Source organism: Canis lupus, unplaced genomic scaffold (assembly GCF_011100685.1).
Source record: "Canis lupus familiaris isolate Mischka breed German Shepherd unplaced genomic scaffold, alternate assembly UU_Cfam_GSD_1.0 chrUn_S1570H1759, whole genome shotgun sequence".
Lineage (NCBI taxonomy): Eukaryota > Metazoa > Chordata > Mammalia > Carnivora > Canidae > Canis > Canis lupus.
In genome coordinates this window covers 108,759-121,576 of record NW_023330411.1, presented here as the reverse complement: position 1 = coordinate 121,576, position 12,818 = coordinate 108,759, and the positions used below count along the sequence as shown (strand labels likewise).

Genomic DNA, 12,818 nt, shown 5'->3' with positions numbered 1-12,818 from the left:
AAAATTGGGGGGAGTATCTTCTGATTCTGTATACTTTAAGTCCCTTGACATCCCTTGGAACTTGTCCGTCTAGCTGGTCTTCTGGGAGAGGGGCCTGTTGTGCTGATCTTCAGGTGTTAGCCCTTGGGGCAGCTCCTCTCCCCCTGCCTGGTGTAGCGCTCAGTGGGGGTTGTTTACCCCGTGAAGCCCAAGGAGGAACAACCCCAGTGACAGTAGCCAGGTCTGAAAACCGGTATTCAACCCCCACAGTAACTCCAGAGCAGTCCATTTGCAGGGCCTGGGGGCCCGGGTTGGGGCTGCTGATCTGCTGAGCTCTTGGCAGGAGCATCCTTACTGTCCTGGGCCCTCCAGGCCTCTCCCTGTCCCGGGGGAGGCCAAATCCTGGGCTGTTTCCCAGCGCCCTGTTTTCCGGAGCTGGTGCTGAGGATTCTCGTTCCCAGCCGTGCAGCCACCTCTCCATGTAGCTGCCGCCCAAGCCCCTCTGAGCTGCTCCAGGAGCTACTTCCTCTGGCCTCGGCCCCGCCACCTACCTGCTCCCAGGGACCCACAAACCCCTCCGCACAGAGCCACCACCCGAGCCCCTCAGAGCTGCTCCTGGGTCAATCCATGTGCCCTGCAGCCCTTAAGGAGCTAGGTGCACTCTCCTGGGAGTGTCCCATGGAGCCCGAGGGTATTTCTGCCCTTCTGGGGTACTGCTCTGAATCCTTGTGGGTGCCTTTCCACCCTGGAAGATTGGTACAGCTCCTCCTCTCTGATACAGAGCTCTCCTGACTGGGGGACACTCGCCTTGGCCTTAGCCCGGCTCCTTGTGGGGCCTCTCCCCCTTGGATGCCTTTTGTTTCTTTAGTTCTTTTTCCCGTCTTCCTACCTTGATAGAAGCGCGAACTTTTCTCACTGTAGCATTCTATCTTGTCTTTGTTTAAATCTCAGGTCGAATTCCTAGATTTTCAGGATGATTTGAAGGTTATCTAGGTAATTTGGTGGGGACAGGTGACTTGGGGACCCTTCTCTTCCACCATCTTGCCCCTCCTCCTGTATGTTGCCTTTTAGCTTTGGTTGTTTCCTTCACTTTGCAGAAACTTTTCAATTTGATGAAGTCCCAATATTATTTTTGCTTTTGTTTCCCTCACCTCAGAGGCATATCTAGAAAGAAGATCCAATTGCCAATGTCAAAGATGTTGCTGCCTATCTTTTCTTCTTTGTATGGTTTCAGGTCTCACATTTAGGTCTTTCATTCATTTTGAATTTATTTATTTTTCTTTTTTTAAATTTTTTTTAAATTTTTATTTATTTATGATAGTCACAGAGAGATAGAGAGGCAGAGACACAGGTAGAGGGAGAAGCAGGCTCCATGCACCGGGAACCCAATATGGGATTCGATTCTGGGTCTCCAGGATCGCGCCCTGGGCCAAAGGCAGGCGCCAAACCGTTGCGCCACCCAGGGATCCCGAATTTATTTTTTATATATATGGTGTAAGAAAGTGGTCCAGTTTCATTCTTTTGCATGTGGCTGCCTGGTTTTCCCAACACCATTTGTTCTTATCCTGGGGTCAGGGTTAGGGTTTGTTGATGAGACTGTCTTACTGCCTTTGGATATTCCTTCCTGCCTTGTTGTCGATTAATGGATCATAGAGTTACAGGTTTATATCTTGTTTCGGATTTCCATTCTGTTCTATTGTTTTAAGCGTCTCCTGTTGGGAGACCCTTGATTGCTGATTCAATTTCTTTGCTGGTTATCTGTCTGTTCAAGTTTCTTATTTCTTCCTTTTTCATTTTTGCTATGTTATATATTTCTAGGAATTGATCTATTTCTTCCAGGTTCTAGGTTGCTGGCATATAATTTTTCATAATGTTCTCTTATAATCGTTTGTGTTTCTCTAGTGTTGGTTGTTATTTCTCTTTTCTCTTTTGTGATTTTATTTGGGTCCTTTCTCATCTTTTCATCTTTTTTCTTTTTTAAAGATTATATTTATGTATTCGTGAGAGACACAGAGAGGCAGAGGTATAGGCAGAGGGAAACTGAGGCTCCATGCGGGGAGCCTGATGTGGGACTTGATTCCCGAGGACACCAGGATCATGACCTGAGCCAAAGCCGATGCTCAACCACTGAGGCACCCAGGTGCATTGCTGATTCAATTCCTTTGCTAGTTATGGGTCTGTTCACATTTTCTATTTCTTCCTATTTCAGTTTTACTCATTTGCATATTTCTAGGCATTTGTCCATTTCCTCCAGGTCTCCCAGTATGTTAGCATATAAGCTTTCATAGTATTCCCTTATAATTGTCTAATTTTTCTGGTGTTGATTGTGATCTCTCTTCTCTCATTTGTGGTTTTATTTATTTACGTCTTTTCTCTTTTCTCGTTGATAAGGGTGGCTAGGGCTTGATCCATTTTCTTAATTGTTTTGAAGAACCGTCCCTTTGTTTCGTTATTCCATTCTACTGCTTTGTTGTTTCTGTATTGTTTATTTCTGCTTTCATTTTTCCCCTCTTCTATAGCCTTTAGGCATTGTTTGCTATTCTTTTTCCAGCTCCTTAAGGTGTAGGGTTAGGCTGTGTATTGGAGACTTCTTGTTTCTTGAGGTAGGCCTGTATTGCTCTGTACTTCACTCTTAGGACTGCCTTTGCTACATCCCAGATGTTTGGAGAAACATGTTTTCATTTTCATTTGTTTTAAATTTCCTCTCTAATTTCCTGGTTGCTCCATTCATTCTCTAGTAGGATGTTCATAATCTCCACGTATTTTTGCTATGTCCAAATTTTTTCTTACTGTCGACTTCGATTTTCATAGCGTCGTGGTCTGAAAATGTACAGGATGTGGTATCAACCTTCTTGTACCTGTTGTACCTGTTGATGACTGATTTGTGGGCCATGATATGATCTGTTCTGGAGAATGTCCCATGTGCACTTGAAAGGAATGTGTATTCTGCTTTAGGTTGAAATGTTCAGACTATATCTGTTGAGTCCCTGTGGTCCAGTATGTCAAGGCTATTTTTCCCTTGTTGATTTTCTCTATAGATGATCGGTCCATTGCCATAAGTGGTTGTTAAAATCCCCTGTCATTGTATTATCATCAGTGAGTTTCTGTACGTTTGTTGTTAATTGATTTCTATATTTAGGTACTCCTATATTGGCAGCATAAATATTTAGTTTTTTGATCTTCATAGAGGGTCTTTTAAATTATGAAATAATGCCCTTCTTCATCGCTTTTTACAGTATTTGTTCTTTCTTTATTGAAATGTAAATATTTTATGTTTTTATTCATGAGAGATACACAGAGAAGCAGAGGCAGAAATATAGGCAGAAGGACAGGCAGGCTCCCCAAAGGGAGGCCGATGTGGGACTCGATCCTTGGATCCCAGGATCACCCCCTGATCTGAAGGCAGATGCTCAACCACTGAGCCACCAGGTGTCTCCCAGGGTTTGGTTTCAAATCTAGTTAGTCTGATATAAGTATGGGTCTTCCAGCTTTCTTTTGATATCCATTACATTTATAGATGGTTTTCCATGCCCTACTTTCAATTTCCCGGTGTCTATAGGTCTAATGTGAGCATCTTGTAGGCAGCATACCGCTGGATCTGGTTTTTTTAATAACGATTTTATTTATGAGCGAGAGAGAGAGAGAGAGAGGCAGAAAATTAGGCAGAGAGAGAAGCAGGCTCCCCACCAGGAGCCCAATATGGGACTGGATCCCAGATTCCAGGATCATACCCTGAGTCAAAGGCAGAGGCTCAACCCCTGTGCCACCCAGGCATCCCGGATCCTGCTTTTTAACCCTCTATCATTTGATTGGAGCATTTTGTCTATCAGCATTCAGAGTGATTATTGAAAGATATTGTGTTACCGGTAGAGTTGGTGTTTCTGGTGACGTTCTCTGGTCCTTTGTAGTCTTTGTTGCTTTTGGTCTCGTTTTTTCACCCACTAGAACAGTCCCTCTTAAAATTCCTTACTGGACTGGTTAAGTGGTCCTGAACGCCTTTATATTTTGCTTGTCTGGGACAATCTTTCTCTCTCCTTCTATCCTGAATGACACCATTGCTGAAGAAAGAATTCATACAAATTGGGGATCCCTGGGTGGTGCAGCGGTTTGGCGCCTGCCTTTGGTCCATGGCGCGATCCTGGAGACCCGGGATCGAATCCCACGTCGGGCTCCCGGTGCATGGAGCCTGCTTCTCCCTCTGCCTGTGTCTCTGCCTCTCTCTCTCTCTCTCTCTGATGTGACTATCATAAATAAATAAAAAAAATTAAAAGAATTCATACAAATTGGACTCCAATAAAAAGAAATTTAAAAACATAAAATAAATTTTTGCTATTATGATTGAGGAAAATGGCATTTAGGAGGAAAACCAGAAGCTGAAACGGAGGAGGACAGATTTCACCATCCGTAGCCTTCACAGCAACCTGGTATCCTTTCCTAGGATTGACCCCCCCTTCCTGACCCTCTGCGCTCCTTGTTGAAACCCAGCAGTCACATCTACGTACCTCCCACACCTCTGCAGTCATGTTTATACCGCCTTCCATGTATCCTATTGGGGACCACAGCGTCGTGTATGGAATCATCCGAAAACTGACAACATTGAGGGGATTCTGACTTTTGTTGGTTTTGGGGTGTGTGTGTGTCTATCACATGCAGCTATCACATGCAGCTATCGGATCCTCTGGCTGGGTCACCCCGATGCCAAAATGATTGGCACAATATCATTTCTGGTGCTGGAGCTGGGCGGCTAGCCAGGCACTCCTGGCTGACCCAGTGCTCGCTTGTGCAGTGACATTCCACTGGAGGGGCAGCTGAGCTGGAAGGTCCAGCTTGGCCACATTCTCATGTCCGGAAGTGTGGCCCGCCAATGGCAGCTGCTTCTCTTCTCCCCAGTGCCTCTCCAGCAGGGAGCCAGAACTCGGGGCCGCCATGTGGGGAGCTCATGAGGAGCTGGGTGCACATGGCGGGGAGCCCAGGGGCTGCCTGTGTGTGGGAGTTGGGGTGAGGATGGGGCTGGTTTCCTCAGTCTCCTGTGCTGCCTGGCCTTCAGGCCGAGCTCCATGCTCACCCAGCCCCTACTCACTCGGGCAAGGAGGGTGCCCTCCACACGCTGGTGTGAGAGATCCCACACCACAAGGTGTGCAGGCTGAGTCCACCTGGTGAGGGTGGCCCAGGTGTGTGAGCTGCAAGTGTGGGACCCAGGAAATTTAACAAAAATCTCCTACCCCTGGACAAGCAGAGCAGGACTGATTCCATTTTATGCTACACCTGCCACCTCCAGGATGATCCCCACATGACCTGCTTATGGCTTAAGGTGCTGCCCCACCATAGTCAGGCCGCTGTGCACACCCTAATCGGAAATCAGCTCATAACAATGTAACCCTGCTTTGTGCCCCCCAAAACTGCATGCCCATTTTGAACTTCCCCTGGGGAGGGAGAGCTTTCTGTCCTTTAGGGGAGGGAAAGAATGACACGGGTTGGGGGGGCGGGTGCTGGAGTCCCCCACCTGGGAGCATGTGTGGAATCTGGGTGGGGGCATATGTCCTGAGGTTTCAGCCTGAGAGATGGTTCTGAGGACAGCAGAGCTGACCTGGACCTGCAGCTCATGGGCTCCTGCGCTGGGTCCCTGCAGGGCAGCTGGACCCCGGCCATGGGCTCCCATTGGCCCCAGCACCTGGAGCAGCCTGCCTCCTGGTGTTGGTGTGGGTGGGGCCCACCGGCCTACTCCTGCTCTCCCCACCCTGGGGTGTCCCAGGATCCAAAGGGCGCCCTAGGTGAGTGACCTGGATCTGTGGGGTACGCCCAGGGCCCAAGAGGCCACATCCACCTGTGAGAGGGCTCGCTCAGCCTGGGGCCAGAATCCAGGGCTGGCCAGGGCCATGGGGGGCTGGATCCCATTAGTCTTTGTGTTGGGCCTGGAGGGGCTCAAATCAACTCAGCTCCCACAGAGCCCGGGGCCAGGTCAGCCTAGGTCCCTATGGGTTAGGGGCTGGTGTCCTGTGCAGGGTGTGCCGCCCTCCAGGAGGGACAGTGGGCAGAGGCAGGGCACGGTGCATCCTCTGAACCACTCACCTGCACCCACCCTGTCAGGGGCTCCCTGTCTTTCCTCCTCTCTGAAACCCCTGGGTACTCTTTGAGACACCCGGGCTTCTGATGGGATCAGGGTATGCAGAGAAACGCCGGGAGGCTGAGCATGTCCCACAGGGGTCACCTGCACCTGGTCCTTGCTGGGGGTAAATGGTGTGGGGGTGGATCGTGTGGGGGCAGGGGTATGATTGTGGTGGAGTGTGGGGGATGGTGTAGGGGGATGGTGTTGGGGTATAGTGTGGGTTGGGCTTGTGTGGGGCTGTGTGGGTGTGAGGGGGATGGTGTAGGTGGGATGCCATTGGGAATGATGATGTAGGGGGGTGGAGTAGGAGTGGGGAATGAGGGGGATGTCGTGGGGGGCCTGCGGACACAGGGTATCTCCTTCCCCTAAGATGCAGAAGGAGACTTCTACAGTTAAAGGCGACCCCAGTCTGGGGTTTGTTGTGACACCTGCCCCTGGGGCACGGTGTGGTCAGTGCAGGTCCCTGGCTGGACCAGGGGCATTATCTGGGGGTCATCATAATATGTATGCTTTCAAATTGCAAATTGTCTCAAATTAAATGCATAGAATTTAGAAATATATAAAGTACCGAGAGTGGGTGTCACTCTGACCCATCCGACCCTCATGGGATCGATGTGTGTCCTGCTCCAGCCGCAGCCATGCCGCCTGGCCCCCAGGTCCGGTCCCTGCCCCCCACATCCCCCACCCCATCCCCTGCTTCTCATGGGGCCGTCCCTATCCCTTTTGATGTTCAGCTCCCATGGCAAACCCTGGAGGCCCCATCCTACTGGCCTACTCATCCCTGAGCCCTGGGGGGTGGGCACGGTGGTCATCCCAATCACCCTACCATTGAGCAGTGTGTTGTTGGCTGCCGTTGCTCCCCCTGGCACAGAGACCCTGTTTTCCCTACCCAGAAGCCCCCGGGGCCCCAAAGCCCCCTGTACAAGCAGCCTCACCCGACCCCCTAGCAGTACTAAAACATGATGTGGCTGCCTAACGTCCTGTTGACATCCAGGTCTACTTTCGTGATGTCCCTGGTGAAGAAAAGGGCATCCTCCTTCATTTCTTGTGGGAAAACCAGGGAGGAGGAACAGGTGCCAGGGATACAGACCCCGACCTGTCAAGAGCTGCCATGCTGGGCAGGGAGCCTTGGGGCCACAATGGGAGTGTGTCCTGCGGAAACCTCCTTCCTTCCTCTGGGAGTCCAGGGATGACGGGAGTACCCCATGCCTGTGGGACCTGTGTGACGGCTTGTGCCCAGCTGTTGTGGGCAGGGAGGTGACTGAGTTTAACCCTGGGTGGGAGGGGATAGGGGTTCAGCCAAGGTGGGAGCGGACATGGGAGTGTTGTGCCCAAGATTGCGAATCCGAGAAACCACTAAGTATCTGACACCAATGCAAACACACAAGGGTTGATTTCCAAACTCGAGCTTGCGTCCAAGTACTCCCAACACAGTGGAGCAGAGACTTGGACCCCGAGGCGGGTTTTAGCTTAGTTTTAAGGGCTTGTCTTGGGGTCCTACAGAGGGCTGGAGCAATTCCTCAAGGTCTGTTGACATTTTGATATGGGGCCTTCAAGGGTATTGAGCTCTGCTCTCATTCTAATAGACGGTTCCAGCCCTTGGCATGGGCTTAGTTTTGATTCAATTGTGGGGCTTTCTAGGACATTAAGCTGTAAACTTTTGTTTTTTTCCTGTAACTGAAGCAATGTAAATTTCAGCTCTTCTTCACAAGGGCCTGGGATGGCTGGGCGTGTGCTAATGCTGAATTTAAATTGGAATGGCCTTAATTTTCTCAGCCTCCTTGCTTCCTGTCCCACCAATCTAGCTCCTTCCCCCTTCCCCAGAGCTCCTAAGAGAGCAATTGCAAATAACCTCAGCGTGGCATCCTGTGTTGGGCAACAGGCCCAGTGATTTGGGATCAGGAAGACCTGTAGCACGGGCGTCCCAGCTGTGCAGCGGGATTCGAAGCTGCAGAATCTTATTCCCTGAGGCTATCTTGACAACTGACTTTGTACATAGAAAAGCTCTCCTTTGTCTTTAAAAGTTGAGGAGCGAGTCATAGAGTTTTATCTCTGCACATCTGATTGCTCAGATTCCAATCTGAGATGTATTTCCTGTTAATAAGGATAATTTACTACTATCTGTAGTACTATGGTTAAAATATTCTGACACAAGTAATTCAGAGGGAAGGGTTTCTCATCTCTTTCTTCACAGTTCAGTCACTCATCAGGAAATGCATCTTTATGGATTGGAATGAACTGAGAGACATTATTACCAATGGTCCTATTATTATGTGAAGGATTCTTCCCTGAGATTCTTCCCCTATTTCAACTGACACTGAAACACTGTGAACTCTTTGGAAGACAAATGTCAAGGAAATAAATGTTATGCATTGCTAATTTTATTTTTTTATTTTTTTTCTTTTATTTATTTATGATAGTCACAGAGAGAGAGAGAGGCAGAGACACAGGCAGAGGGGGAAGCAGGCTCCATGCACCGGGAGCCTGACGTGGGACTCGATCCTGGGTCTCCAGGATTGCGCCCTGGGCCGAAGGCAGGCGCCAAACCGCTACACCACCCAGGGATTCCCCATTGATAATTTTAAATGCACTTGCAGTATGGTGTCTATTATACTAGAATTATTTATATCTGATTTTTGCTATTTATTATCCGTTCCTGCTTTTCAGGTTGAGGAGGCATTATACGTGTTCATAAGTGTCTTTCTTTCCTTCTGATCTAAAATTCTTACTTTGTTTCCATCAAAGGAACTCTTTAAGAATAAGGCAAAAGTTAATTCAACTATTCTTAAAATGTCTTCACACTTGGAGCCTGATTCATTTAAGTCAATTTTCAAAATAAATCTTATTTATTAGGAAAAAAACAAAGATTTACAGGGAAATTGAGAAGATAGTATAGTGCATTCACATGCACTTGCACTGAATTTCTCCAATTATTGATATCTTATATTAGTACGGTACAAATATGAGCTAATGAATCAATATTAAAATAGTCACATTAACCAAAGACCATACTTTATTCAGATTTCCTTAGTTTTTGCTAAGTTACCATCCCTCATATCACATTCCATTTGTCATCCTGTTTTCTTACGCTCCTCTGGATTGTGACATTCTTTCAGCCTTTCCTTGTTGTTGTTGAACTGGAACACTTTGAGAAGGAGAGTATTTTGTAAAATTTCCCTCAGTTGGGACATGTCTGTCGTTTATCTCATGATTGAACTGTTTTTGTGGATTATATACAGAGATATGCTGCCATTTTTATTATATCATATAAAGGATAGATACTATCACATGATTTATCACTCTTGGTATCGATCTGATCATCTTGCTAAGGTAGTCTTTGTCAGCTTTCTCCGTAGTAAACTGATTCATTTTTGTTATTTTTATTATTATTTTTATTATTATTAGTGTATTATCATTATTATTTTAGGTTTTTCATAATATATTTGTAGAAGGAAGTTACTACGTGTATTGCACACATAAGAGTGGGAAGCTATGCTCATGAACTTGACGGTGGAATGTCTGCACAAATTCTTTGAAATTCTTCTACATGGGAGATTTCTCTTCCCTCCAGGTTTGTTTGATTTTTTTTTCAAAGATGTTATTTATTTATATGAGAGAGAGAGAGGAGAAAAAGCATGAGCGAGAGGGGTAGAGGGAGAGGGTGAAGCAGGTTCCATGCTGAACAGGGAGCCTGCCTTGGGACCTGGATCATGATCTGAGCCTAAGGTAGAAGCTTAACTAACTCAGCCACCCAGGTTCCACTCTTTCTTTCTTTTTTTAATAATAAATTTATTTTTTATTGGTGTTTAATTTGCCAAATATAGAATGACACCCAGTTCCCATCCCGTCTAGTGCCCCCCTCAGTGCCCGTCACCCATTCATCCTCACCCCTGCCCTCCTCCCATTCAATAACCCCTAGTTCATTTCCAGAGTTAGAAGACTTTATGTTCTGCCTCCCTTTCTGATATTTCCCACACATTTCTACTCCCTTCCCTTATATTCCCTTTCACTATTACCTATATTCCCCAAATGAATGAGAACATACAATGTTTGTCCTTCTCTGATTGTCTTACTTCACTCAGCATAATACCTTCCAGTTCCATCCACCTTGAAGTAAATGGTGGGTATTTGTAGTTTCTAATGGCTGATCAAGGTCCACCTTTTGTCTCTCTTAATCTTCTGAGTCTCCTATGATATGAATGTTATAGTTTTATTAAGTGGCTGAACTCCCTAAGTCTGCCTCTTTGGTCCATAACCTTTCTTGTTTTGAAGACTTCCACTTGGGACTACCTCTCAGTTATAGAATTTTTAACGTTGGACTGACTTGATTTAAGTTCTTTTATTTCTACAGTAAGGGATTCTCTAGTTTGCTTCTGTGCTCTTTTTCCAGCCCAGCTGCTATCTTTATAATCATTGTTTTAAACTGTAGTTAGACATCATATATGTTTATTGATGAACTTCCTGGCTGTGAGTACTACTTCATGTTATTTTATGGAGGAGAATTTCTCAATCTCATTATTTTTTCCAAAAAAGAAAGAAGAAAGAAAAAGAAAAATCAAGAAAAACAATAACAACTGCCCTCCCCCCCAAAAAAAACAGATTATTTTAGCCTGCTTGTTAAAAGATTCTAAATCCCAAAATATGAAACACAATTAAAGTACCATGAAAGTAAAAAAAGAAATATATAAGGTACATATAAAAATTAAAATAAGGCAAATAATAAAAAAGAATCAAAGAAAATAAATTTAAAAAGAGCACAGTGTACAAAGGAATCTAGACCCTACTTTCCAGGCAGAGCTGAAGCTCTGCAGCCTCTGTGGTCCAACAACTTGGCGGCAGCAAATGGTCTGTGTGGGGTCTGGGGATGGGCCGTGGTGCTGATTGTCAGGTGCACATCTGCCTAGGAGTTCATCCTGCGGGGGTCAGAGGCGGGGTGGGCGTCAGCGTCTCTGGGCTGAAGCAGGCAGCGCTGGGCTGCTCCCTGAGACCCGGCCCTGATGGGCGGGATGCGGGTGGGGATGCTACGTCCTCTGGCTCTGGGGCTGAGCATCCCACCCCCCTGTCTGCTGGGGCCTCCAGAGAAGAGCCCCCAAGCCCCCGGGTCTCTGCCACTGCTCTCAGAACCCTGCGTTCACTCTACCTGCGTCCGAGCTTCTTTTGGTTTTCTTTTTTTATCTCAGACTGTTGTGCCCAAGATTGCGAATCTGAGAAACCACCGAGAAGCTGACACTGATGCAAACACACGAGGGTTTATTAACAAGCTCAAGCTTGTGTCCAAGTGTACCCGACAGAGCAGAGCAGGGACTTGGACCCCGAGGTGGGTTTTAGCTTAGTTTTAAGGGCTGGTCTCGGGGAACTCCCAAAGGGCTGGAGCAATTCCTCAAGTTCGGTTTACATTCTGATATGGGGCCTTCAAGGGCATTGAGATCTGTTCTAATAGAGGCTTCCTGCCCTTGGACTGGGCTCAGTTTTTATTCTATTGTGGGGCTTGCTGTGTCCTGACAATGAGCATTCAGGAAGGAAATGACGGACGTGACTCCCTTCTCAGGAGCATCACAGAGAATAAATGAGACTGAACCAAAGGAGCACAAGACTTGTGCACTTAGCCATACCAGGCTTTGGGAAGCCGTCCTGGGCTCGTGGGTTGGGAGCCTCATTGTGTGAAAATGTCCACAGTTCCTGAAGCCACCCTCAATTTCAATGTCATTCCTGTCAAATCATGGTGGTACATCCTATAAATAGGAAAAAAAAACCCATAACATCCATCCACCCCCACAAATGACCCCGGACAGCAAATCAGTATTGGAAAAGCAGGACAGAGTGGGACGCAGCACTTTCCTATTTCAAACGATGTCACAGAGACACAGGATAAAGCAGTGTTGTCCTCGGGACCCCTCCTGGCTCCATCGGTTAAGCATCCGACTCCTGACCTCACCTCCTGGTCTCAGGGTCATGAGTTCTCGCCCTGGGCTGGTCCATGGACAAGGCCTGACGCCTACTTAACAAACCACACCCATGTGGGTTGGTCCCAGCATAAGGTGAAGGAACAGAACAGAGTCCTGTAGGAAACGTGTTCTGATACAACAGATTTTTTTAACTTAATTTAATTTAAACCCAATTAATTAACATATAGTATATTATATTTTCAGAGGAAGAATTCAGGGATTAAACAGTTGGAGATAACCGCAGTACTCGTGACATCACGTGCCCTCCTTCATGCTGGTCCCATGTTATCCCCTCCCCCGTCCCCGCCTAGCTGTGACACTCAGTTTGTTTCCTTTATTTTTTATTTATTTATTTATTTATTTATTTATTTATTTATTTATTATTTACCATAGACACACACGCACAGAGAGGGGGGGGGCAGGCAGAGACACAGGCAGAGAGAGAAGCAGGCTCCATGCACTGGGAGCCCAATGTGGGATTCGATCCCGGGTCTCCAGGATCGCGCCCTGAGCCAAAGGCAGGCGCCAAATTGCTGCGCCACCCAGGGATCCCCAGTTTGTTTCCTTTAATTAAGAGTCTGTATTTCCTGCATCTGTTTTCATCTTATTTGTTTTTCCTTCCCTCCCAGATGTTCATCTGCTTTGCTTCTTTAATTCCAGCTATGAATGACACCACACGGTCATTCTCTTTTCCGACTGACCTATTTCACTTAGGATGATCCTTCTAGTTCTATCCACGTCATTGCAAATGGCAAGATTTCCTTCTCTTTGATAGCTGAGTACCATTC

At 46.9% G+C, this 12,818-nt stretch overlaps 1 long non-coding RNA gene across 1 annotated transcript; it reads left to right on the top strand.

Moving 5' to 3' along the window:
- The first annotated feature begins 9,173 nt into the window (after window positions 1-9,173).
- LOC119878394 lies at window positions 9,174-11,314 on the top strand. Its single transcript, XR_005386829.1, has 3 exons — window positions 9,174-9,415; window positions 9,513-9,656; window positions 11,266-11,314. It is a non-coding gene; the product is annotated as an uncharacterized LOC119878394 (long non-coding RNA).
- Window positions 11,315-12,818: the final 1,504 nt, after the last annotated feature.